Source organism: Rhinolophus sinicus, chromosome 16, assembly GCF_057876585.1.
Source record: "Rhinolophus sinicus isolate RSI-liver-muscle chromosome 16, RSI-T2T, whole genome shotgun sequence".
In the NCBI taxonomy this organism is placed as follows: domain Eukaryota; kingdom Metazoa; phylum Chordata; class Mammalia; order Chiroptera; family Rhinolophidae; genus Rhinolophus; species Rhinolophus sinicus.
Genome location: NC_142516.1, coordinates 55,345,235 through 55,372,328, shown reverse-complemented (window position 1 = coordinate 55,372,328; position 27,094 = coordinate 55,345,235). Strand labels below are relative to the sequence as shown.

Below are 27,094 nucleotides of genomic sequence, written 5' to 3'. Positions count from 1 at the left end.
CTAAGCTAAAAGCCTTTCTTTTGTCCCCTTTCAATTACCCTTCCCTCTCCTCCCTAAAAGTATCCACTCTCCTAACTTCTAACAGGAGACTTAAGTTACGCTTAGTTTTGAACTTTATATAAAGTTTATACGTAAACTTTAGGAAATGTATGCATTCTTTTGTATTTGGCTTCTTTTTTAACATGTGTATCAGATTTCACAGTGTTGCAAGTAGCTGTAGTTTGTTCATTTTTATTGCTGAATAGGATTACATGGTAGGACTATTCTGTTATTTAGTTTTCCCATTGTGTTTTTTATAAACATTTTAATTGTTCCAATACTCACCAACACATACAACACATGATATGTCAACTATTTTCATTTTCTCCATTATAACAAGTGAGTCCGTGTGATTTCTCTGATTAATAATGAAATTGAGTGCTTCTTCATATGTTTATCAGCGACTTGAATATCCTCTTTTAATTATCTGTTTAAATATCTTGCCCGTTTTTTTTGTTGTTGTTTTTTTTCCTATTAGATGAGCTATCTTTTCTTAATGATTCCTAGATCTGTATAGTCTCTTTGTTACAAGTGTTAAAAATATCTTCTCTGAGCCTGTAGCTTTCCTTTTCAATGTTCTTAACTTCTTTGGGTGATAGAAAGTCACAATATTATAACATCTGATTTATCTAAAACGTCTATATATTTTTGTATTTTATGTATCTTTTATGCACTTTTATAATTTTTATGTATTTTGTGTTTATGATTTTTTTCTTCTACTCCAAGGTTATAAAATTATTCTCATATATATATTCTATATTTATTTTGTCTTTAACATTATGACATAAAATTCTTCTGGAAATGATTATTTTATAATGGGAGGTAGGGGTCAAAATTAACTTATTATAAAGACCTTCCTTTCTCCATTACTGCTGCACACCTTTGTCATAAATCAAGTATCTGTATGTGCATGGGTCTCTTACTGGCCTCTATTATGTTCCATTGGTCAATGTTTCTATCCATAGAAGAACGTCAAACAGTTTTAGTTAATATAGTTTTAAAATAGCTCTTAATATCTGATAAAATTCTCCTCCTGTCATTATTCGCCTTCAAGAATATTTTAGCTATTATTGTCCATTGCATTTCCATGTAAATTTCATTTTTTTTTTTTTTAGTTTTTTTATTTTTCAATTACAATTGACTTTCAATATTATTTTATATGAGTTTCAGGTGAACAGGTGTACAGCATAGTGGTTAGACATTTTTATAATTTATGAAGTAATCCCCCCAATTAGTCTAGTACCCACCTGGCACCATACATGGTTATTACAATATTATAGATTTTATTCCCTAAGCTGTACTTTATATCCCCATGACTATTTTATAACTACCAATTTGTACTTCTTAATCCCTTTACTTTTTTTCACACAATGTCCCAACCCCTCCCATCTGGCAACCCTCAATTCTCTGTATCTTTGAGTCTGTTTCTGTTTTGTTTGTTCATTTATTTTGTACTTTAGATTCCACATATAAGTGAAATCATACAGTATATTTCTTTCTCTGCCATATAAATTTTAAAGTCAGCTTGTCAAGTTCCAATAACACACACAACAAAGAAACACACAAATATTTATATTTTATTGGGATTACATTAAATTTATAAAACAGCCTGGAGAAAGTTGAAATTTTCACAATATTGAATTTTTCAATCTGTAACAATGGTGTGCCCCTTTATTTATTTAAATACTCAATTTCTCTCAAAAAATATTTTATGCTTTACATGTAGAGGTCCTATATATTGTATTGGATTTGTTCTTATGTACTTAAAATTGCTTTGCATGAATAGTTTCTATATTATTTTATTTTCTATTTGTTAGAAATATGATTGATTTTGTATATTTACCTTATATTCAAGAACCTTGCTAAATTAATTTATTAATTAATGTTTCCTTTTTGTATATACAAAATCATATCCTGTTCTTCTAACTTACCGATTTTTTTCTACCTCACTGACATCGTTAATTTTCTTCCTTCTTTTTTTTTCTAATAAATGTATTTAAGGACATAAATTTTCTTCTAAGAGTGGTGTTTGCATCTGACAACTTTTTATATATTGCATTTTTATCATTCTGTTTTCAGGTTTCCAGATGTGTTCATTGAGAGTTCTTTTTAGGTGGGTTATTCTCTGTTTTGTTTTGTTTTTTTTCCTTTTTGTTATTGATATCTAATTTAATTTACTGTGGCCAGAGCTCCTTTTCTCTGTCTATATCCATAGCTTGAACTGCCCTCTGTCTCATAGTTCCCATTCCTTATAAAACCTCTCACTGGTCTCAGAAGCTCTGAGGCTTTATCTGGTGTAACTTATTTCTTATCTGGTTTAGACCTGACTATAGATCATTTCAATACTGCCCACACTAGCTACCTGCAGTGAATATTTTCTTTCCTTTCTAACTAGTGAAAACATACCTTCTCAATGATTTCTAACCTCGACTGGGCCTCAGAGCTCTCCAGCACCCTATTTATTCTCTCTTTATATTTCCTCCATGTTATATGACTCACAGCCACTGTTCCAAATTGTGTCAGTGCTCCCAGGGCCACCATGTCTTTCCTTATCTCTTCCCCCGAAGCATAAGAGCCACTCATTACTGAGAAGATTGAAGTTCTATGGCCTAAGTTCCATCAGATGCCCTCTGCTGCAAAGGAAAACATTGGGTGCACTCATCTTTATTTCCACTATAAATCCATTACATATCCTTTCTCATTCTCTCCTCCTTTGCTCCATCTTCAGAGGGAGCAGTGTACTTGTTTCAAAATTAACCTCACTGCCAGTCATTACTTATGACTTGTTCTTTCACAACTCCTCTAACTTTGATTCCCTTTCCCCTTTCTTGAAGGAACATTCCTTATAACATTTCTCTGGCCCATAGTGTTATATAAAAATTATCTTCTAAAGTATCTCTCCAAGAGATTTGGCTAGTCCAACCTGGGTCCATACCAATCAGAACCAAAAGAGAATAATAACACTGTTCCTTTTATGCTTCATGTACTATAATATTGCATAGGATACTGCTGCATTCTAATTAATTTCTCTTAGTTGATGGGTAAATTTTGTGACTTCGTCATAAAACATATTGCTAAAAAACTAGTCATGAGTGCAAGCCCTAGTTGCCCCTTCATTCATATATATATGATCTTAGGTGAGATTTGCAATTTTATTTATTTATTTATTTATTTGAATGGATGAGCATCTTTTTCTTTTTTTTTCAGTTACAGTTGACATTCAACATTATTTTACATTAGTTTCAGATGTACAGCATAGTGATTAGACATTTATATAATTTATGCAATATGTCCCTTTATATTCCATTCTCAATATTTAAGTATTTATTTGCAACATTTCTCTTTCCCAACATGGTGAAGTAGACAATATATGTTTAAAGAGTCCTGAGAATTTCTTTTTTCTTATAACTTCATTTTTGGATAGTTTTGTAAATAATTGGGAATTAAAACCTGTGTAAATGTTAAGAAATCCTACAGTAAAGGAGGATGTGAATAGTAGAAACTGTTTTTGCCTTAAGAATGCAGTCAGTGATTATTTTTTAATAAAATATTTACACCCCTAATCATATCTCACTTAAGTTAATATAATTATTTCCCATTTCTTTCCTACACCTTGACTAATTATGGGTAATAGCAACTCAGAATAGTAGGCTTGGTGTCAGTAGGAAAAGGTTGGAATTAAGCGTTTAATCTATGTCAGCTCTCAGGTAACAGAGAATTAGGAATTTCAATGATGTTCTCCACATTCTCTACAGCTTCATTCACCTTTACACTTTTCTGACGTTGTTCGATAGTGGTCATATATCTTTTTTATGTGGACACACTTTACCAGGCATCATTACAGAAACATGTCAGATATACCCAACAACTTCCTCTTTTAATCCTTTTCATTCTTCACTTACCAAAAAATCCCTTAGGAAGTTTGATTCTTATTCTTGAATCTAAAATTTCAGGCTTCACTTGTGTCCTAGTAGAATCTAAATATATTTTAACATGTAGTTTTCAAAGTGAAATCCATTTAAACCATCTAGAAAGTTTTATTTTATGTTCACATTAAATTTTACATTATGGTAAAATGGGAGAGGGAGGATACTGAGGGCACAGAATTGGATGTTCTCCAAAGTCCCTTTCAGCTCAAATATACTCTGATAGGGTGGGGAGGCAGGGAGGGGATATTGCCAATATTGCCAGTCCCTAGAAGAACAGACTGCTTTTAACTCTATGGCAGCATAATCTTTTGAATGAATTTTAATTTGTTCATTGATATACTGAGGAAAAAATATGCTTTAATATATGATCCTCTGTTTTCTGTAATCAGATTACCATCCATAATGCTAACTGTATTTGTAGTATAGCTCTTTAAGGTTTATGAAGACTTTTCATGACCATTAATCATTACAACCACTTTATAACAGATGCCTTGTGAGGAAATAGCAAATATTAAACTGAGGGTGTGAAAGTATAAGTGATCTACCCAAGATCACCAAGTTAGTAAATGGTGGAGGAAGTGTACACAGAACTCCCTGAAACAGATCAGTATTGCAGTCAATAGAAACATCATCCTGACATATATTTTACTTCCAACATACATACTACAAATCTGTTTTTGTAAAAATCGATGATATAACAAACGTGATTTCATAAATACATTTGCATTGTCAAATAAATAATAATGAAGAAAGAAATGCAATGAAGTGCATAGCTCTATCCAAAGTACAGAAACTTGGCAATGGTGGTAGAGAAGATTGAGTTCCACTGAAATTTCTGTAAGTATAAACTTCATTCAGCCTAAAATCTCAAGAGCACTACTTGTCCAGTAAGAAAATAAAGTGCTCTTTGGAAGCATTAAACTTCTGTCCTTGGAAGCAATGAACTTCTGTTCATTGGCATAAATTTTTCATAAAGGATATTTAATTCATACTGAAAAAGAACTGAGGAATGAACACTGAGAATGACCATGTTAACAATTCCCTTGGGGAGATGAGAAATTCAAATCTGCATGGTGGGCAGTCAGCACTTACTTCACACTGACAACCTGTCGGGCATGTTCTTGCAGGAACTAAACTTCAAGGTCAATTGCAACTGTCTCAAAATATTCTTGTGGCAGTTTTGCATCATTCAAGGATGGACTTTAAAAGCTCTTTGTATTTCTTATGATGAGGCACATGATATTTCTGAGCATCCATGAAGGTATTAACAGATTTTCACCTTCTCTCACACGTATGTTACTCCTTAAACAGTTAGCTCTCTTGTGGTCAGTACAGTGGTGCACTCAACAGATGTTTTATCTTCTTGGCAGATTTTTCTGATTATTGAGGCCTATAGATCTAGAGAAGAGTTAATTTCCATTTAGTACTCAACATTTAGTCATTGTGGGGAGGTCCAGCAGTAGTACATTTTTTCAAACATTATGAATCAAAACTATTCACCAGAATACTAAACAAAAGGCACAGGGAGAAGCCCATCAGAATAAACAACCTGCAGAATATTCTCTGAATGATACTGATGAGCCCTCATTGACTGAGAATGTGTAGTCTGCTTATTAACTTTTATGGCACATATAGGTACATGGACCTATATACATACATGTATGTATATGCATTTGTTTATGTACATATACATATATGCAAACAAATTTGTCAGACTTTTTTTTAAATCACTACTGAATCAACTCAAATGAACTAATATGTATTGCACTTTTACTATGTTCTGAGGCTCTGAATTAGAATTAGACTATTGCAGTTATTCTTTCCAATTAGTCTCCTGCCTCCACTCTTGTGATGGTTAATTTTGATTTTCAATCTGGCTGGGCCACAGTGCCCAGATATTTGATCAAACATTGTTCTGGATGTTAATATGATGATGTTTTGCATGGGATTAAAATTTAATTTGGTAGATTTTAAGTAAAGAATATAGACCTAGTTATGTGGACGGACCTTCTCTAATTACCATGTTTTCCCAAAAATAAGACCTAGCCAGACCATCAGCTCTGATGTGTCTTTTGGAGCAAAAATTAATATAAGACCCAGTCTTATTTTACTATAAGAACGGGCCTAATATAATGTAATATAATAATAATATAATATATAATATAATATAATATAATATAATATAATATAATATAATATAATACTGGGTCTTATATTAATTTTTTACCCAAAAGACGCATTAGAGCTGATAGTCTGGCTAGGTCTTATTTTTGAGGAAACACAGTAGTTGAAGGTCTGAATACAACAAAAAGATTGACCTCCCTGAGTAAGAAAGATTCTGTCAGCAGATGACCTCAAGCTTGAACTGCAGCATTGGCTCTTCCCCAACTTTCCATACTGATGGCCTTTGGACTTGAACTACAGTATCAACGGTCCTCTTCTCTGGGTTTCTAGCCTGATGGTGTACCCTATTTATTTGGACTTGTCAATCTCCATAATTTTATGAGCCAGTTCCCTAAACTAAATATCTGTCTATTCTCTCTCTCTCTCTCTCTCTCTCTCTCTCTCTCTCTCTCTCTCTCTCTCTCTCTCCCTCTCCCTCTCCCTCTCCCCCTCTCTCTCTCTCTCATCTATCCACACCCGTTTGGTTCTGTTTCTCTGGAAACTCTAATGTAACTCTTATACCCTCAAAAACCACCCTCAAGCAGCCATCTGTGAGATCTACCAGAAACACATAATCTAATAATTATTTCCTTCCTTAAAATCTCCAAAGGCTTCCCAACACTTACAGATAAAATCCAAGTACCTTAACTTGGCCTGTAAAGCTTTCCATAGTCTATTTACCTATCAAATTTTTTATCCTGCCACTTTCTGCCTACTTTATGCTTCATTCTGCTGTAGTGAATTATGCATCCTCTAAGCATAACAGCCTCTTTCACACCTCTGTGTGTTTGCCCAGACAATTCCCACCGCCTGGATACCTTCCTTCCCACAATTTCAACTCTTTTCGATACTTCATCCATCATGTTCTTGACTCATTCTGTTTTCCTGTGTATTTCATTTCATTTTGAGTTATGTTTCTAAACACAGTTTAGGTTTTTAGAACACAGCAAACTTTAGTTGTTTTTTTGTTTTTTGTTTTTTGTTTTCACATTCTTGTTCTCTCTGTTTTTTAAGTAAAGGACATAAACACCACAAATTAGATTCAACTCTACTTAGAACTCTAGTTTTCATTCAATTGTCCTTCCTCCACCTGAGAGGCAATTACTGCTATAAAGTTGTCTGTTCTTACAATTTTTATTATTGCGTGCGCGCGTGCACACACACACATACACACACACAATACTATACAACAATCAGTGTAATACAACACTGATAATGTGTTTTAATTTTACGTAAATTGCATTACACTGTATTTGTCATTCTGCACGTTTTATTCAATATTATGGTTTTTATATTTGTCATTGTTAGATATATAGATCTATCACTTTGAAGTTGAGTATTGTGTTCCACAGTGTGGATGTACCACACTTTTATTATCTATCTACCTATTGATGAACACTAATGTTGTTCTATTTTGAGGCTCTTATAGACAATGCTGTAGTGAATATTTTTATACATGTTTTCTTGGACACACAAGTGAAACTTTATTTAGATATATACCTAAAAAAATTATCACATATTGACATCAGCAATTTTATTGGATATTGACAAATTGCTCTTCAACATATATACACCAAAGTCTATTCTTACCAACAATGTATGACAGGTTCTGATACTTGAATGTATTTAACATTGTCAACTACTTCATTTTCCTGTTTTTTTATTAATAGTTGAGATTGCAAATCATGTTTATATGCATTTGCCTGATCACACATCAAGACTCAGTTCAGGGATCATCTCTTTCAGCACACTTTCTCCATTCTCCTCCTTTGCATTCCCTTTACCCGACTCCAGCAGTGTACACATATGTAATACAATATCTTGAAATCACCTTCTTTCCATCCTGCCTGTCCTACAGATCTCTCCATAGGCCAAGATCTAGTTACTGACCTATGATTGACCAGATCACATAACAATGGCAAACACATTAGCATGTAATAAATAAATGCATGTTTGAGTGAGCTAAAATATAAAGGCATACCTCAGAGACATTCTGGGTTCAGGTCCAGACCACTACAATAAAGCGAGTATCGCAATAAAGGGAGTGGTAAACTGTTTGCTGGTGGAGGGACTTGCTGTCAATTTGTAAAAAATGCAGTATCTGTGAAGCGCAATAAAGTTAGGCACAGTTTAAAAATGCATGCCTGTAATAGTGAATATTACCAAACTCAAAACGAAGTCGGAGCCTGCTTCACAGAAGCTCCTAAATGACAGGATAAGAGAACATCAGGAGTCAACATCAATCTGATCGTTGGCCTATGTTCTCCAGTCCGTGGCAAAGACTCTTTCCATGGACTTATGACAAGTCATGACCTAGCAAATCATGAAGCCCCAGTTTAGAAGGGATCACAAAAGATCACTAGTCAAAGCCATAATATTTTACATCTGCTAGTTCAAATTTTTATTTTTTTCAAAAAGTGCTTACTGAATTTTATCAACATATTGTACAGTTCCTAGGGAGACCTCATAGACTTTGACAGACACTTTGGCTAAACTCTTTAAAGTTGAACAAGGTAGCATTGTCTCAGTATATTGAAGTCCTCATGTATTAGCTTTATAACAACAGGGACATTATTTAACTCCTGTGAGCTTCAACTTGACATTATGTAAAATCGAGATAATGACAGAATTCCCCTCCTAGGTGGATTAAATGAGATGATGCATATAAATGCTTCCCACAATGTCTGGAACATTTAGCATGTGTGCTGGCTGCTCAATACATGATCTAGTAGCTTAATTTTTATCATTGTTCTTGTTGTTTGAGCTTAAGGGGGAAAAAGAAAAAAAATCTGTCTTTTTGATTATAATATTAACTTTATGAGTAATATTAATCTTTTAATAAAGAAATTATCAGAAGATCCTTTCTGATTGCATGTCCTTTATAGAAATTGTCTAGCTAGCAAGTTACATGTTAGCTTCAATCCATAACAAATAATTATACCATGAATGCTTTAGAATTACTTTTCAAACCCAATCTAACAATAGACCTAGCCCATTAATCAACATTTTCAGTAACCTTCAATTTCTATTCACCGCATAACCCAAGTTAATTTTGTATAACTGTCTTCATTTTTCTGTAATCATGGTATTCATGACATTCTAAACACGTCAACTCTCCAAACCCATTAGTTGTGCAAAGCAGATATCATCATCATCATCATCATTGTCATGGACTGAATGTTTGTGTCCCTCCCAATATTTATATGTTACAATCCTACACCCCAATGTGATGATATTAGGAGACAAGGCCTTTGGGAGTTAATTAAGCCATGAGGGTAGAACCCTTAGGAATGCTCTTAGCACCCTTATAATAGAGACCTCAGAGAGCTCCCTAGCTTTCTTTACTCCATGTGAGGACATAGCAAGGTGACAGCCATCTATGAACCAAGAAGTAGTCCCCCATCATACACTGAATCATCCAATACCTTGACTGTGGACTTTCCAGCCTCCAGAACTGTAAGAAATAAATTTGTTGTTGAAGCCACCCAGTCTATTACAGCAGTCCAAACTAGACAGTCATCTTCATCATAATCATCAACTATCATAACATCTAGCATTTATTCAGCACTTAGTGTATGACTAGCACTAACACTCAACTTTTATAAGGATTGTCTCTTACTAGCCCTAGCTATGTAGCAGTTCTAAGAGGTAAAACCAGAATTTGACCTCAAGCCCTCTGTGACCAGATCCAGTAATCTAACCCACCATGTTATATACTATTGTGAGGTGTGACCAAAAGATACAGTGAATGTTCAAATAAAAAAAAAAATATTACAGTAAAAGACACATTGCCATTAACTCCCCTCAAAATACTCCCCTTCACTTTGAACACACTTATCCCATCTTTCTTGTCACTTTCTGAAGCAGTTCTGGAAGTCCTCTTTCGTGAGTGCCTTTACTTCATCCTCCATCATGACAACACTCCGTGTCACACATTGCTTCTGGAGTACAGCAGTTTCTGTCAAATAAAAACATTGCAGTTTGTCTTCATCCACCTTAGTCACCAGATCTGGCACCACGTGACTTCTGGCTCTTCCCCAAAGTCAAAATGATTCAGAACATCGAGGCAGCCATGACAGTGCAACTAAAGACACTCACAAAAGAGGACTTCCAGAACTGCTTCATAAAGTGGCAAGAATGATGGGATAAGTGTTGTAGAAGCGAGGGGGAGTGCTTTGAAGGGGATTAATGGCAATGTGTCTTTTACTGTAATGTTTTTTTATTTAAACATTCACCGTATGTTTTAACACACCTCGTATGTTAAAAATTATGAAATTACTGCTATACAAACATTTTATAAAGCATTCAACCTAGTACATGATACTGTTCTTCAAAACACAAAATGTCATATATTTAGGTTGTACACATACACCTAAGATATACAGCTTATTGTTCTATAGGAAATACGTATATTTTTTAATTTCTTCCAATCTTTATTGAGGTATAATTGACAAAGAAAGTTGTATATATTTAGGGTGCACAATGTGATGATTTAATATATGTACATATGTATTGTGAAATGATTACCACAATCAGGTTAATTAACATATTCATCATCTCATAGAGTTACCACACACTGTGTGTGTGTGTGTGTGCGTGTGTGTGTGTGCGTGTGTGTGTGTAGGTGTGTAATGAAAACATTTAAGATCTACTCTCTTAGCAAATAGAAAATACTTCTTGATACTGTGTTTTTCCAATTGGAAAATGTCATTCACTGTGTAAAATTACTTTAAAGGACACTTAGCTCATTACATCAATAAGTTAGCCAGAAATTTCCAGTCAGTAAAATTATTTGCTATAGACAGTTAGTGGAGAGATGGCAGACACATTCAGCCAGCTGGCGAGAAAGTCCCTATTCCTTTCCAGTATTACTTCATTCTGACTAACAAGATTACTTTGTATTGCCATGAAAGAAACATGCCTCCAGTGGCATAAAGTTACTAACCCAACTTCCAAAGGAAGTGTAAATAAAGGAGGCAGTGTCTGCTTTAGAGCTTTCTGTATATGTGTGCAGTATAGTCCAATGAACAGTGGGTTGGGACACCAAATATGTGGGTTCCGATCTTGGATTCACTCTAGGGTCATAGACAACTCATTTCGGCTTACTGGACCTCAGTATTCATATTTATAAAATGAGATCATTGTATTTAATTCCCATGCCCAGGTTGCAAATTTGATGTGTTTATTTTCGATTCATTATGATATTATTTTGTGGCAATAGAGCAATGAGATGGGGAATATATAGTTTTTATTAGGTAGGCTTAGAAGAGAGAATATATCCGTTACCTCTTGAGTGTGTGTGTACAACTTACCCCAAAATAATGTGATTTGAATGCATTTGGTAGAAAACACCTTCATGAGTTTTACAACTGGGTGAAATAAAGTTCTGAAGTCCTTTGCCCTTCTTTTACCTTTAAATTCTCTATAAATGTGATATTGAGAAGCTATAAAAATCTTTCTTTTTTTTTACTAATGATCATGTCACAACTTAAACATTAATTTATATTCTATACTTGCACAGAAAACTTTCTGAATGATTTGGGCATATGAATTTCAAATGTTCTATCTCTATTTTTACAAGTTTTTCCTAGAATTGCCATTGATTTCTGAATTTCTATGTTAAGAAATGAAAAAAGAATACATCTAAATTTTGGTGGCAGGATGTAAAACCAGATGACACCAAGGTTGGATTTTGCATTTAACTGCATTTGCATTTAGATCAATGTATTTAGAGATATGCAACATTCTGTATACTTTCACCTGAATAAACATGCTGTACTGCATAATGAAACATTTCAGGCAATGCATATTGGTGAAGCTTCCCTATTAATAACATGGGTTCTATTTTAAATAAATTCCCTTTATGCTTAAAAACAAAAACAAATAAAAAAAACTATAAAACTTTTACACCTTGTAAATTTATTATATCATTTCATAATAGTTTTCTTTATGGCCCCTTAGTATTTGTTAAATACTGAACATATACAAAGAATGACTTTGACAATAGCATAGAAAAATGTCCTAGTTAGGAATCAGAAGGACAGATCACCTGTATTCGAAAAAATTAAAAGTAGTGCCTATGAATGAATTCTGTATAATTGATCTAATGTTTGTTTTAGTATTTTCAAATACTAACCATTTTATCCTTGGTATTTAGGGGCATTAATTATATTTGAGTGTTGGGAGACTACATAGTAAAATTGGAAAAAGGAAAAATCCATGGTTCAAGGACAGGCTCTATCATTTTCTGTTAACTGTATGAATAAACACTTCTGGACTTCACTGCCTTTATTTCCAAAATGAAGCTGTATACTCAGCTACTTTTCGGTGTTATGACCCTTTGGTTTCATTGATACATAATGCTAAAGGGAAGACGTTTTCAAAGATGGTATGTCATTCACACCTATTTCCTGTGGCAGGACAATACTTTTTTCATAGCTTTGGAGATGAGGAAATTAAGACTTAGTGAGCCAATGAATTGCATGAGTATCCACAGATGCTAAGTGACGACGCTAGGGCCAGGCAGCCATGTCTTCTGCTCCCAGCGCAGTGTGACTGCCTTCACATTGCAAAGCCTCATAGCACATCTTGCTACATCCTAGATTAAAATGGAAAGTGACATAGGAACTTTCCATTTCCAGGTGGCTTCACAAAGATATTCCCAACCCCCAAGATGTCAGGAACCAAGTCATCGCCAATCTCAAAATCCTGAGGTCTTTCGTTTTGAGTAGAGGCTATGTTAATGATTGGCAGCCATAATCTTTAAAAATAGGACTATTGTTTTAAATCAATCCAAAGCAGTACTTGAATGACCATAGAGCACCATTAGCCTAGGAATGGGGCCTTATGATTTTATCAGGCTTTCTTCTCCTTTCACTAGGGAGGTAGGGCCTGCCTGTAAGTTCCTGAGGCATACCTCTAACACCCCGCACCCCCTACAATGCCCCTCACATTCATATCACCATTCAAATGCCCACTCACCATAGTCAACACTGGAACACTACCAGTAAATCAACACTGGAACCTTTGATTATAACATTATCACTTTTTAAAATGCCCTTATTCCCCTTCGCAACCTCTGTATCCCATAAGCTCCACTTTGAAGTTATGCTTTTTATATTTAACATCCCTGTTAAATCTAGTGAAATAACAAATCTGTGAACCAGAAATAGAAGACACATGTTTCTGTTAATTTCATTCTGTCTCCAAATGGAAGAGGTTGGTTGACATGATTATGCCAATAGCGGTACCCCAATAGCCACTACAAACCAAAACTGCATATTTGGTGCCTAAGATAGTTTTAATAAAATACTCATTTCTCACATTCCTCAGCTAGGCTTCCATGAGAAAAGCCCAATAGAAAATGATTTGAGTGACTCTTTTCTGAGTTCTTTCAAGGGTCGTACAAAGTTACTACCAAAGAGGCACAGGAAAGACGTTGCCCATTCCTCCCCCTGGATGCTTAGGACAGTCAGGCTTAATTCTCTATTGAAGGTCCCTGGAGAAGAGCTACTAAGACCTTGGATTTTGAAAGGAAGTAAAAAAAAACAAAAAACAATAGTAATCTATCATGAGGATAGTAATAATGTCTAGTGTTTCTTTCCAGGTCATTCGATGCTTGGTAAAGAGCTGGGGATAACAAATTATGGTCCATAGGCCACCAAGTTTTGTAACTAGTTTTACTGAAACACAACTGTGCTTATGTTTTATACACTCACACAGCTGCTTTCCCACTACATCTGTGGAGTTGCTTGTATCATTGCAGAAGAGACCTCAAGTCCTGAATAGCCTAAAACATTTACTATCTTGTCTTTTAAAGAAAAACACTTTATGACCCCTATTATAGAGTACTATCATCTATTTGATTGTTTTTTAATCTTCTCTAAAAATTATCAATAAAATGAATAGAAAGACATTAGTAAGAGATTGTGCGTAAATGTTTATTCAAACTATTTGGAGGGTAGATATGAGTTGTTTTTCCAGATATATCCTGAATTAAGTCACCAAATGGAAACAGTATTTATTCAGTTCTCAAAAACACTTCATAGACACCTCTTCTCCCACCTTGACCTATGGTTTGAATTACATTTTATAGGATATCTTTCCTTATAGGATAGAAAGAGACTGGCATTTTAATTAAATAATTAGCTATAACTTATGTAAACTATGTATTTATATAACTTCTAATTATAACAACTTTCCTGTGTATTTGAGGCATGAAGTGTGCATTCAAGTAATTAGACATTATCAAGTGACTTCTATTTCCCTTTTGAAGCTGAAAAATATAGATAATAAAGTTTGTGGCATTTTTACATAAAAATAAAGCATGAGTGCTAGGTTAAGATAATTATATCTTTGTTCATACTTTTAAGCTCAGGGTTTATCCTTTCTTTAGCACATAACAAACAAAACTGGATTAGTTTACAGACTGTGCAGAACCATCCAGATAAACCGATCTCAGCAGAGTGTAATGATTGATGGAAGCCTAATCATTTCTTTTGTGCAGGTCAAATATTCACCTCCCTAAGGCATCTGCATATCTGAAGCATTTTGCAGGTTTTACAGCTTTCTGATCATTGACTTTTTTTTTGAACATAAAATGTTTCCAGGACCCAACAGCTGGTGCTTGCTGGCTGAAGGAATGAACAGGAAGACAATGTGTTCACAGGATTATGGAACAGGCTGAGAGGGAGAATTTATGCAGAATTTTATAAGCTTAGTCAGGCAGAAAATAGATTGGGGTGCACAGAGGAAATAATGTGTCATTCAAAGCTCAGCTTACAGACATAGCTTTCATAACATAGGAGTAACCATGGGCTTTCCTTGCTCCTGCAACTTCAACTGTTACCCTGAAGTTGGGGTGAAGAGCAGAGGCCAGCTACACTGAGGTCTTACTCTCCAATGGCTTTTATCATTTGCTATCAAAATCAATTAAATCACAGCCTTCCACCCACACGCAGTATACGTTCCCTACTTAAAAATTTGGAGTAATGGCCAACATTCAAACAGAATGATAACTGAGAAGTGGTAAAGAGAAACAGATTATTTTTTAATGAAGATAAAGAGCATCCTCCAATCAGTATGACTGACCCCTGAAGCCTTTTTTAAAAAGCTCTGATTTCCAGCAAGCCCCCTGGGTGCTCATAACTTCTCCTCCCTTTAATGAGCTCCCATATGTCACTTGTGATTCATCTAAGTGCTTTAAAATCCCCTAGGTTGTAGAGTGTATTTCATGCTCCTAATTTGGACCAAACAGAACATGTCTAGTTAGTTGGTTGAAAATGACAGTCATGTTTCTTTCGCATTATTTTTTTGAATGGCTTGGCTGAGTTTCTGTCATCAAGAGGCTTCACTCAATCCATTTGTTTCTTGTTTCTGTTGATTATCTTAATTCTGTTTTATAAGCAAAGTGATTTTCCTGGGTACTTCTCAGCAAATGGTTGGAACGGTGCTATCTCAGGTAGTGCTTATTAATAAGCTATCATGACAATATATTCAAAGTAGCTATTCCATTGGTATTCTCAAGGCTCAAAGATACCAGTCATTCCTTCTAAAAGACAATTAGCTCCCAGTAAAACTAATTGGAAAATAGCAGAAGAGAAGAAGCTGGGAGGACATGTTTTAAAAAGTAATTACTGTATATTCTCCTTCAGCGGAAAATGACTTGAAGTTTCTATATGGTGAGTTTGTAAGGACATGATAGCTTCCGATAAATTCCAAGGTAAGATCTACTTCTCTGAAGTGTGCATTTATTTAACAGTGTCATTATTATTAAGTTAGACAGTCACTCTTTTTACACTTGGCCCTGCCCTGGAGGAGATAGAAATGCCTAAACTTGTTAGTGTTCACAAAATGAGCGATGAAACACACATACAGTTCATGTACTGCTAGGAGGCAGTTAGAAATCACATATCACTCAGTTTGCTGTGAGTGTCCTCGACAGCACTGGGCCAAGCAGCATATTTACATGTTTGTGGAAGATTAACAGGGGTCAGTGACAGCTACCCTTAGCAACCATGTGTACGTGCATCCTCTTTCCAAACAAACACAGCCCAGAGAGAAGATAAATTAATAAATCCTTTAGTGATCTGTTGACTATTTTCAGATGGTATTTAGCCTTAGCAACAGTTTCCTGTCATTCCTTGGCAACTCTACTCTAAATTTTACTTTCCACCTAAAACTATAAAAACAGACTTGAAGTGCATGTTGTTATATTAAAAGCAACTTTTAAATCTTCATTGTTCTTTTTGGCAATTTAACGTACACAGTTATACCACTAACCTAACCTCTCAGGGAATATATTAGCTCTTATTTAAATTACATTCTGACTTTACATCGAAAGTTCATCACAAGATTTTAGTTTTTCTTCTTGCTCATTTTCCTTGTAGCTTCTGAGTAATTAGGAATCAGAACATTTGTCTTCCAAGGGTGGGATGGCATGTTGTGCCTGAGAGTTTAGTCTGAAAGTAAACTATGTATTGGCATCATTACCTTTGTAGAACCGAAGGAGAAAAACAGAGAAGGTAATGGTGACTTTGAGGTCTTCCTGATATAGAAATCCAAGAGGAATACTGAACTCCACAGGCTTTAGCCATGATGACACCTGTCTACTTGTGGATGTCGTACACTAGCAAATACGCTTTTGGAATTCTTTAATGTGGATCAATGTAAGTAACATCAAGCATTAAAAATAGCCTATACTTAGTACAGGGCAAGCTGTTAACCAAAACTTCTCAAAGAGGAGAGGTATTAAGTTCCTCAAACCACACAAGAAGCCTCCAGAGTTTGCTGGTGCTGGGGTACTTAAGTACATGACTATCTATCTACCTTTGTTGGGAGCCGCAGAAACCAAGTCTGCATTGATTAAGCAGAGAATCAATGTGTTGTCAAATTACTGGGAGTTCACGGTATCACCAAGAGGGCTAGAAAAGCAGGCTCAAAAATGTGCAGAAACAAAGGAAGTTGGGTAACAGGCAAGATCACTTTCAAATTCAAGCTCCAATTCCTGTCTTGTTAGGGTACCACTGTTGCCAGCCCCTGAATGCTGATGCCCAGCTTGCATCCACTGCGGCTGCTGCTGCGGCCGTAGTTCGGCCTCTGCACTGGATAGCGTGACGGCGATTGCTTGTCAGCTGACTGTTGGTTGGCGTCACTAAGTCCTGACTCCAAATCCAGGACACTGGCTGAATCTAGGCCAGGTTCCTGTTTCTTAGTTACAAAGGAGGCTGGGAAACCAAGTAGCTGGCATTTTCAGCTTCTCTACAAAATAGGTAGTAGAAAATGGCTTATGCCTCCCACCAAGTTTCATGAGATGCATGCTTCCCTAAGAGAAGGAAGGAGGTCCACATGCGAAGCAGGCTAAAAATATTGCCAAGTGCCTAGTATATTCTCTAGCGAGTCTTTAGTGATGCTAACTTTTGGTGCAACGTCTGCTGATTTGACTGCCCAGCATATCTTCCCTCCTTACTCTGGTGACATCAGTCCTGAGTCCTTGGGGAACCAGCATCCCTTAGACTATAAATGTGAGTTTGAGGTGAGCTTCCTTCTTATTGGCCTGCCTCCTGGTACATGTTGCCTCCAGTTGGAGTTATCCCAGTATCAACCTCTCAACCACAGTGGTCAACCCAGAGACGTTTATTAGCACCCATCCACATTTTCCCCTAGGATTTTCCTTATTAATCCTGGCCAAGAGTTCTTTTTCCTCATTATTTATGAGGCAGTAAGAATGAAGACTAGAGCTACCTAAAGCTCTGATTCTGGCCTCAAAAAGACAACCAGCCTGAGAAGACAAAACCAACATATAGGAAAGAGTGAAGATGAGAGATATGGAAAGAGAGATCCCAATGGTGTTTGAGACTCAAGGTCTGTTCACCCATAGCCGGCACCATGCACAGTTTGTTTACGTGAGCCAATAAACTCTTCATTCATGCTCAAGACAGAACACATCGGGTTTTCGTTACACCAACAACCCTCTAAGAAATATATTGTCCCTTTTCTGTCAAGACTAAGGAGACCTAGAATACTTTCTTGAATTTTGGAAACTTTTTGTTCAAGCAATTCTAAAGGAAATGTAAACGTTTATTTTTCTTAGACAGCCAGTATAGTAGCAAATTAACTTAGATTCAGGAGTTCTGATTGTTCCTCCTAGTTCTGCTACCAAAAACCCCTATGACCTTGAGCTCATCACTTAATGTTTCTAGGCTCTATGGAATGCAACTTGTATAAAGGGTTGAATTAGGTGGTCTCAGAGGTGCCTTTCACTGTTAACTTCTGAGACTAATGTTTTCCAAATAACTTCTAACCATCAATGTATTTTCTCATTTGAGTTCATGGCCCTTTGGGGTTTATTTCTGGTTCCCTTTCAAAAAAAAAAAAAAAAGGAAGGAAAGAACTAGGAAAAAGGGGTTAGAGTTTTCTTTTTGAATATTTTCATATATAGATAGTTCCATTTATATCTATCTGTTACAAATACTATCTTACACAAATAGATGCATTGATAAATATTTTTATGATACACCCACCATCTGAATAGTAGCGCATTAAGTGTCATTGATACATAATTTTCCATCTGAGAGTTTTCAATCTCGATAAGAAGACAAGAAATACACTCAGGTGGAACATTTACAAATCAAAATCAGGGCGGTGAACAACCGCTGTGTGAGAGGGTGGGACCAGCTCTATTTCTAATGGCTGGGTTTTTTTAGAACTAAAACAAATAGTAACCAAAAACTTTTCAGAGGTTCTGAACTCCTAAAGAATCGGTCTCAGCAAGCAACATCAACTGCAAATTTACTGCAAAGTCTATTTTATGTCAAAATTTCTTTGAGTTTGGCTTGAAGGGAACATTTAATTCTTTTCAGTGTTTTATTTTAAACAGATATTATGACTGTGATTATGCTCATATTATAGATAACCTCCCATTCTGTTCAGCTTTTAGAAATTCTAAAATACGTCCTTGCCACAATGCATTCAAAGTGCATCATTTAAACCACTTCAAGTATAACATCAGTTTGGGGAAAAAAGAAAACAAAATTTTCAGGAACTGTTATTTATGAATATCAGGCCATGGTGGCACCAATTTTTTTATGCAAGAGCATGGGTGAATATGTAAATTAGCTGGCTAAGATTATGTACTCTGGTATAAGTATCCAGGAATTGTTTTAAAATGTTACATCTTTAAAATCTCAAGGATTTTCTAACTTAATCTGTGTTTATTAAAGAACAAGAGTACACCTCAGTGGGAGGAAGAGACGAAGGCATATGGTGTTGCTTTCTTAAGCCTAGTGACAGAAGACTGTGACGGGCAGTATAGATCGTGTGAAAAGTCTGAGCACCTGGTTTCAAATTCTGGCTTTACTAACAAATTAATATGTCCTTATCCTTTGTAAGCCTCCCATTCTACATCTGTGAAAATACACAATTGACTTTTATATCTCTTACATGGGTATGTATAGATTAAATGCCATTACAAAGGAAACAGCTGTGAGCTTAGCACAGAGTAGATGCCTGATAAATATGTTTTCTTTCTTACTCTCTCTGAATTTTAGCTTCCTCATCTGAAAAGTAGGAATTCAAAAAATGCTATCAGAAGGAAAAGATGCACTGTAAGTTCTAAAGTTACCCAGAGACGATGGGTGACTTCCAAACAACCCTAAGTGACAATGCATTGGGGCTAGGTACCAGGTCAATCCAATGGCTTACAGCTCAGATACATAAACTTATTTACCCAGAGGGTCTCCCATAACAGATAAAAAGGTAGAGCTTTCAACAGATTGACTTACTACTATTAGGTAAGTTCTCTCTCTCCCAGTACAAAGAATGCACAGGAATAAACAAACAAACAACATTGAACAAAAAGGTTGTTTGGTAAACATGGAATCAAGTCAAGTTGGCTGAAATATCAGGGGTCAGCAGACGTTTTTCCATAAAGGGCCAGAGGGTAAATATTTCGGGCTTTGCAGATCATGCAGTTTCAACCACAACTGTGACTTTTCAACTTTGGTGTTGTAACAGAAAGCAGCACAGGCAGTACATAAACAAATGGCCGTGGCTGTGTTCCAAAGCACTTTATTTACCAAAACAGGCTGGTGGGCCGTAATTGTCCCCACAGGCCTTACTTCGTGGACTCTTAGATTACATGGTAACAGTTATCAAAATAAACATTTAGGTATAACTGCCTTCACAGCAGGAATAGAACTGTAGAATGGATTTGATACAGGGGTCTGGTGCTAGTGAGCCCCCATCCCTTAAGTGGGGTAGGGGTTCACTCACTACCAAAGTTTGTATCTCCTCATCCTGTCTTTCTGTTGCTAACTCACATTCCTTCTGGAGGACACAGTCTTTCCACATATGTAAATAACTTTAATTATGTTCCAGGCTAGGCCTTAGCCTAGAGGTTTTACTGCCTGTTTAAGACATAGCTTTGTATTGATATACATTTATATAGCTCATTGTATAGAATTTGTATAGTTGTGTTTGGGTTCTTTATGTTTGCTCATAGTTTAACTCTCAAAAAGCAATCTTAACTTAGTTCCTTATTTTCTACTTCAATATTTTGGGAGAGGTAAGAGTTTCTCACCATTATCTTTCTGTATCAGGACCCATGAAAATTAACAAAACTTCTAAAAAGTATGTGACACTCAGTAGGGATTCAAAATTACTTTCTGGTGGGGAAAACTTTTAAAATAAGAATAAGGATATAGTTATATACATTGACCCAACATTGAATTAGTCCCACTTAAAGAATTATAATAGTGTTGACATACATATAATAGTGTGTCCATAGCTGTCAGGCTCTGTAATTCCCGTCTGGGAGAATTAAAAGAACAGTGGAAAAGAATTTGCTGAAGAAAATAAAGTGGATATAACTGGGAGTACAGAAAGGAGATGGACCAGCCAGCCTAGACCAAACTGTTCTATGCTCTGTACCCAGCTGGCCATCTCTCCTCTTGTCTCTTTATCTGTTGTCAAGCATACGTACAGAGCCCTCTCATTTTATTTCTATCTTTCCAGTCATACTATTTTTTGACCTTTTATTCACACTACATCCTGTGACTCTTTGGTAATATTGTGTGTCTTCAGGATTTTGTATTCAGATGTGGTACAGGAAGTGGGAATGGAGAAAAGGAAAGGGAAAAATATGGATTTTAGCATTTGTTATGGCTTTCCAACTTCGTATGCGTGTATTAATTTGAATCCTCTACCTAATTCTTTGAAGTTATTTACATTTTATAGATGATGAAATTAAGGCTCAGAAAGGTTAATTCATTTTCCTAAAGTTTCATAACTTAAACCAAACAGTACCACATGCGAATCTGCCTCCGAAGTACCTACTTGTGTTGTCAACTAGTGATCAATGTTGCCTCTCGCTGTGCTGCTAGGTGCCCTAAAATCAGTCCTCCTACAAAACTGGCCCTGGTCAAAAGCAAATTTGTTCCAGACAAGTAATTGTAAATGTTGGAGAGACTGTGGAGAAAAAGGAACCCTCATACACTGTTGGTAGGAATATAGATTGGTGTGGCCAGTATGGAGGTTCCTCAAAAAAATAAGAATAGAATTACCATATGACCCAGCAATCCCTCTCCTGGGTATCTACCCAAAAAATCTGAAAACATTTTACATAAAGACACGTGTGCTCCAATGTTCATTGCAGCTTTATTTACAGTGTGGCCAAGATATGGAAACAACCAAAATGTCCTTCGATAGATGAATTGATAAAGAAGTTGTGGTATATATACACAATGGAATACTATTCAGCGGTAAGAAAAGATGAAATACGATCATTTGTGACAACATGGATAGATCTTGAGCTTATAATGCTAAGTGAAATAAGTCAGACAGAAAAAGCAGAGAACCATATGATTTAATTGATATGTGATATATAAAACAAAAACAACAAAAGCACAAGACAAACGAATGAGAAACAAATACTCATAGACACAGACAATAGTTTAGTGGTTACCAGAGGGTAAGCAGGGAGAGGGGTGGTAGATGAGGGTAAAGGGGCTCAAATATATGGTGATGGAAGGAGAACTGACTCTGGGTGGTGAACACACAATGGGACTTATCGATGATGTATTACAGAATTGTACACCTGAAATCTATGTAACTTTACTAACAATTGTCACCCCAATAAACTTTAATTAAAAAGAAAAAGAATTGCACACTTGAAACCTATGTAAATTTTTTTTTTAACAAATGTCATCCCAATAAACTTAATTTTTTAAAAAACAAACTTGTTCCAATCTTCTTAACCTATGTTAATGCTTAATCCCCCAATGATCTTTTGATTTCCCTATGGCCATTTTTGCTGTTCAGCTTCTGTCTACCACCTGGGAAAGACAAAATGAATCATTCCAAGAACTTTTCCCTTAAGCCCTTAAATATGGAATAAAATTGGTGATGACTGCTAAAGAAATCTGAGTCTAGTTCACAGTTGGAAGAGTAGTTTTTAGAGAAGGAAACTCTCTTTGGAGCTCTGAAGTCATAACATGTAAGCATGTTCTGCCCTTGAATGAAATAGCCTATCCTATTTATAAGACTTAGTAAGTTAATGTCAGGTTCATGAACAATAACTATTATTTATATATTATTTTTTCATTCTATTTTAGTCCGTCCTCCAACTTTTGTGGGATGAAGTGACATATAAACTTATAAGATTGGGAGTTTTGACAAAGCAGGTAACCTCCCAAGTTTCAGTTTACGCCTCCATAAAATGCAGGTGCTGGACTAAATAGTCTCTAAGATCCCCTCCAACTCCACATTCATAGTTTATTTTGTCCTGATGAGATGCACATTGTTAGGCTCTCTTGTTCCGACTTGGCCTAGATTTAATGCCTGATACAAGGCATAGGATGAATTACTTCCTGATATTAATAGGTTTATTAAAGGGACTTACCATTGTGTAGATGACATTTTATTTTTAACCCAGTACACAATCTTGCATATTTCACTGTGGGACTGTAAGTCTTTGTGTATTAGTGTTTAAACCAATTTAACTTTCATTTTAAAGGACAGTTGGAAGCATCCCAGCTCTTTGAACTATGAAAAAATACCCAATGGCCCAAGTTGTTGGTGTAGGCTGCGTCCTATGCTTACTTCTTGTCAAAACTTGGGCAGGCTTCACCAAGAGCCATGGATTTTATCAACAGAGAGGGATGTGTATTTGTAGGACAGAAGGGATAGAAAATGGGGGCTAATAGGAGAGGCGTGAGGATAAATATTAAACAGAATTTTCATTTAGTATACACTGTGCTGCACCTAGGAATATAAAGACAAACAAAATTTGTTAGGCTTTTCACCTAGCATCTTTGTCTATCCCCCCTCCCAGAGAATTTCTATACCTCACAATTTCTTTACCCTATTATTAACATCTGATATTAGAATGGTACGTTTAATTACATTACAATTAGTGAACTACTATTGATGTATTATTATTAACTGTAATCTATACTTTATTCAGATTTCCTTAGTTTGTGCCTAATGTCCTTTTTCTATTCCAGGATCTCATCCAGGATTCTGCATTACATTTAGTGGTCATGTCCCCTTATATATTCAGTTTGGCTATAACAGACTTTTATTTTTTTTCAGCATTTTCCTTTTATCTCAATATTTTTACTTGCTTATTTTATTTATGTCAAGCTGTCTTAATTTTTCCCCCTCTATTTAGTAGAGCGTTAAATATTTCATCCATTATTTAGAAAAAGCTCTGGAAATTCCCTTTTCTCACAAACTGCCAAGCATCTTTAATTTCTGGAAAACCTGCAAGTAATGAAGGCAACACTAGCTAGAGGCCAATGAAAATTTATGATTAGTGAATTAAAATTTTCTTTGGATGGCAGAAGGGGAATCATCATTATTAGTGCCTCATTACTTGAAACTCTTAAATCTCACTCAAATGAAGAATAACCTAGTTAGGTTTCAAAAGAGGTAGGCATTTTATTGAATGTTTGTAGTTACAGAGAAATAGTTAAGAACAGTAGCATTTAAAGTGCCATCATTAGTCTTGAACATTCTTACCTCCTTAGGAAGCGTAAACATGATTCACACCTTCTCAGTGCTTCCTATTTTATCTGTTCAACAGATTTATTAACTAGGTTTGGAACTGGGCTTGCATCTATTTCAGATAGAAGGGCCAAGAATTCCAGTTCTGCCTATTCACAATTTAATAGTAACAATCCTGGGCTTCTGAATGAAAGATCCTAGAAAAATGCAGCTTATTGCCCAATACAGAGCAAAGAAGAGTCAGTTTGATATGAATTCCTGCAGGCCATTTTTTATCTCTGTAGTCATCAGATACCATTTAGACTGGGAAACATGATGCTCTGCTGAGCAAGTGTAGAGGAAATATAATTTAAAAACAAGCAAACACAGAAAAATCTTATGCCAACCCATAAATCCTCTTCTCAAAGGTAATAGAGAAAGAAAACACCCTTATTGTTGAATAAGCGTTAAACTAGAATGTGATATGCATCAGAGCCAATCCACAGTGATTCACCCTTTGATATGCACCCTTTGATTCAGCCCAGCAGATACATTCTATTACCTATATGTGTCAACATAAGAAACATCCATATCTATAGAGAATTCTTGTGAGTTTATTTGAGCCAAACTGATGACAATTGCCAGGAAGCGAAACCTGAACGGGTTGAGAAATGCTCTAGAGAATGGCAGTTCTGCAGTTTATTTTATATATTAGAATAAAAGGAGGAGACATAAGGAGGGTCACATGAAATTCATTGGTGGTAGATTATGAGGGCAGGAGAAAGCAACGTGGGGGATAGGGGAAATAGCTGGTATTGGATAAAAAAGGGAAAATAGAGAAACACATACCTCTTTTACATTGGTGAGTACAGGATAGTTAATTTCCATTTCAGCACATGGAGGTCAAATGCGAGGAACAAGATAACAATGAGGGGTTCTGTGGTCTCATGCTCTGATGCAGGCTTAGGCCTTGAGGAGTCTGGAAAAAACGATTATTACTCTGACACTTCAAAGGTATGTTAGCTTAGATGCAGAAAGGCAATAGACAGGCTCACTTAGGTAAAAATCGACCTTTGTCAAGGAAGCTACAAGCCTAGGACTTGATTATGACCTGCTCTTAGTTAGGAATGTTTATCTTCAGACCGTCCTATGTGGTTACTTTTGATCTCTGAGTCTGTCAGGCTCACCATGCAGGCCTCCCCTGAGCTTGTCACATTTAGTATGTGGCCCTTTTTTTGTCCACATATGTTTTCAAGATAAACTACACATAGTCTTCAACTAAGGGGACTTGATATCATCATGGGTCTCATGTCATTCATTCTAACTTTACTTGGTAATTGGGATGACCATCTATCTTAGTTAATTGACTTTATGCCAAAGGAATGGGGGTGGGAGACTTGTATGTTATGACAAGAAGTTGTTTTAGAACTTGGAGCAAGGGGCCCACAAGATTTAGGCTCCTACCTTCCCATAAAAACTGGGACAGAGTCACTGTCCCTCCTTTGATCTTTACATTTCAAAGCGATAGCTGCCAAGTCCTGGAGAAAGGCATTCACAGGTCATGATGTTAACAAAAGGCTACTTTAGTTTCTAAAAATCACAAATTTCTAAGAAACAGAGAAAGAACTTAAATGTACAAGTTTCTAAAGTAACTATTCTGACTAAAAGGGAGGAGAGGAATAGCTCTTTCCTTCTTTTCCACAAAAAGAATGAAGACTCATATTTTGTGTTGCTGTTTGTCCTTACATAAGCCAAAGATTTCTTTTCTCATTCATGCTGAAGTGTTTACTAAGCATCTGGCCACACGCCAGACTCCACTCTAGGCACTACGAATGCTAATACTGGGGAGATGCAAAACAGCCTCATCACACACTGCGGGAGCTCGCCATCTAGGAATGAAATCCCAAGGACTGCAAAGTCACAGCAGTCCTCTTACAGGTCCCCACAAGTCCCAGCTGCTAAGAGGAGAAAAATCTGAATACCTCTGGGCCAGATTTCAGACTCACCAGGCACTAGAAGTTCTTGTGTGGGGCAGAAAAAGGCACCACATGAATATTCCAGCACATTGCAGTTATTCTTTGCTAATAACAATAATATTAATTACATAGTGTTCATGTCCTGTACTCCCCACTGATGATTCTCACAACAGCCCTGTGAGGTAAGTATTATTTCTAGCCCGATTTACAGATGAGTGTTGGCAGCTGGATAACCTGGCACTGAATAGAGAGCCAGTAAAATAAGAGATTAAGTTGAACATGAGTTTACCTGACTCCAAAGTCTGACTACAGTGTACCCACTGTGTATGAGTTTACGTGAGGAAAACGCCAACCCCAGTGGTGGACGATCTCTATTTCTTACTGAACTCTACATAAGCTCAGCAAAAAGACCACCTCAAATAAGAATCCCCTACATTTGCAATGCATTTAACCATTTCAAGTCATTTTTTGTACAAGGTTTTGAGGTAGGATCTGACAGCAATTTCTGGGTGTGGGCCAGGATCATGTCTCGTGAGACCGAAGAATGGAAACACGGACCAAGGAGAGGCAAGGATTTTTTTTTAGAAAGAGAATAGCTTATTGCAAGCACAGGGCCAGAGCTCCTGAATGGGAGGGGATCCTGAATGGGGGTGCCCAGTGACTGAGGCAAAAGTTCTTACTTTTGTACCTTCTCTTGTCTGTTTGGAGAAGGGGGCTAGAGACTTCTAGTGGAAATCATCTATTACATTTGTCCTGTTTGTCCATCCTGAAGGGATTAACAAAAGAACTCATTCCTATCTACTAGATATGCTCCTTTGTTCGGCCAAAAGAGATTTGAGATAATTTATTAACCTCACGGCATACCCTCATATCTTTGTCCTGGAGTGAAGGAGACATTCCACCACCTGGAGTTTCAGGATATGGCTGCCTTTTCCTTGTTTCCACCAGGGACCTTCCTGTCCACCTAACAACATGTTAACTAACCTGTCTTAGTTTCATTGGATC

At 36.2% G+C, this 27,094-nt stretch overlaps 1 protein-coding gene and 1 long non-coding RNA gene across 42 annotated transcripts in view; one reads left to right on the top strand and one right to left on the bottom strand.

Moving 5' to 3' along the window:
* PTPRD (protein tyrosine phosphatase receptor type D) overlaps positions 1 to 27,094 on the top strand; it is a 2,065,421-nt gene that overhangs the window by 1,400,210 nt on the left and 638,117 nt on the right. The window lies entirely within an intron of this gene.
* On the bottom strand, positions 1,661 to 25,434 carry LOC148755010 (uncharacterized). Its single transcript, XR_016019335.1, has 3 exons — positions 24,963 to 25,434; positions 8,113 to 8,232; positions 1,661 to 5,366 (listed from the first exon to the last, which is right to left on the bottom strand). It is a non-coding gene; the product is annotated as an uncharacterized LOC148755010 (long non-coding RNA).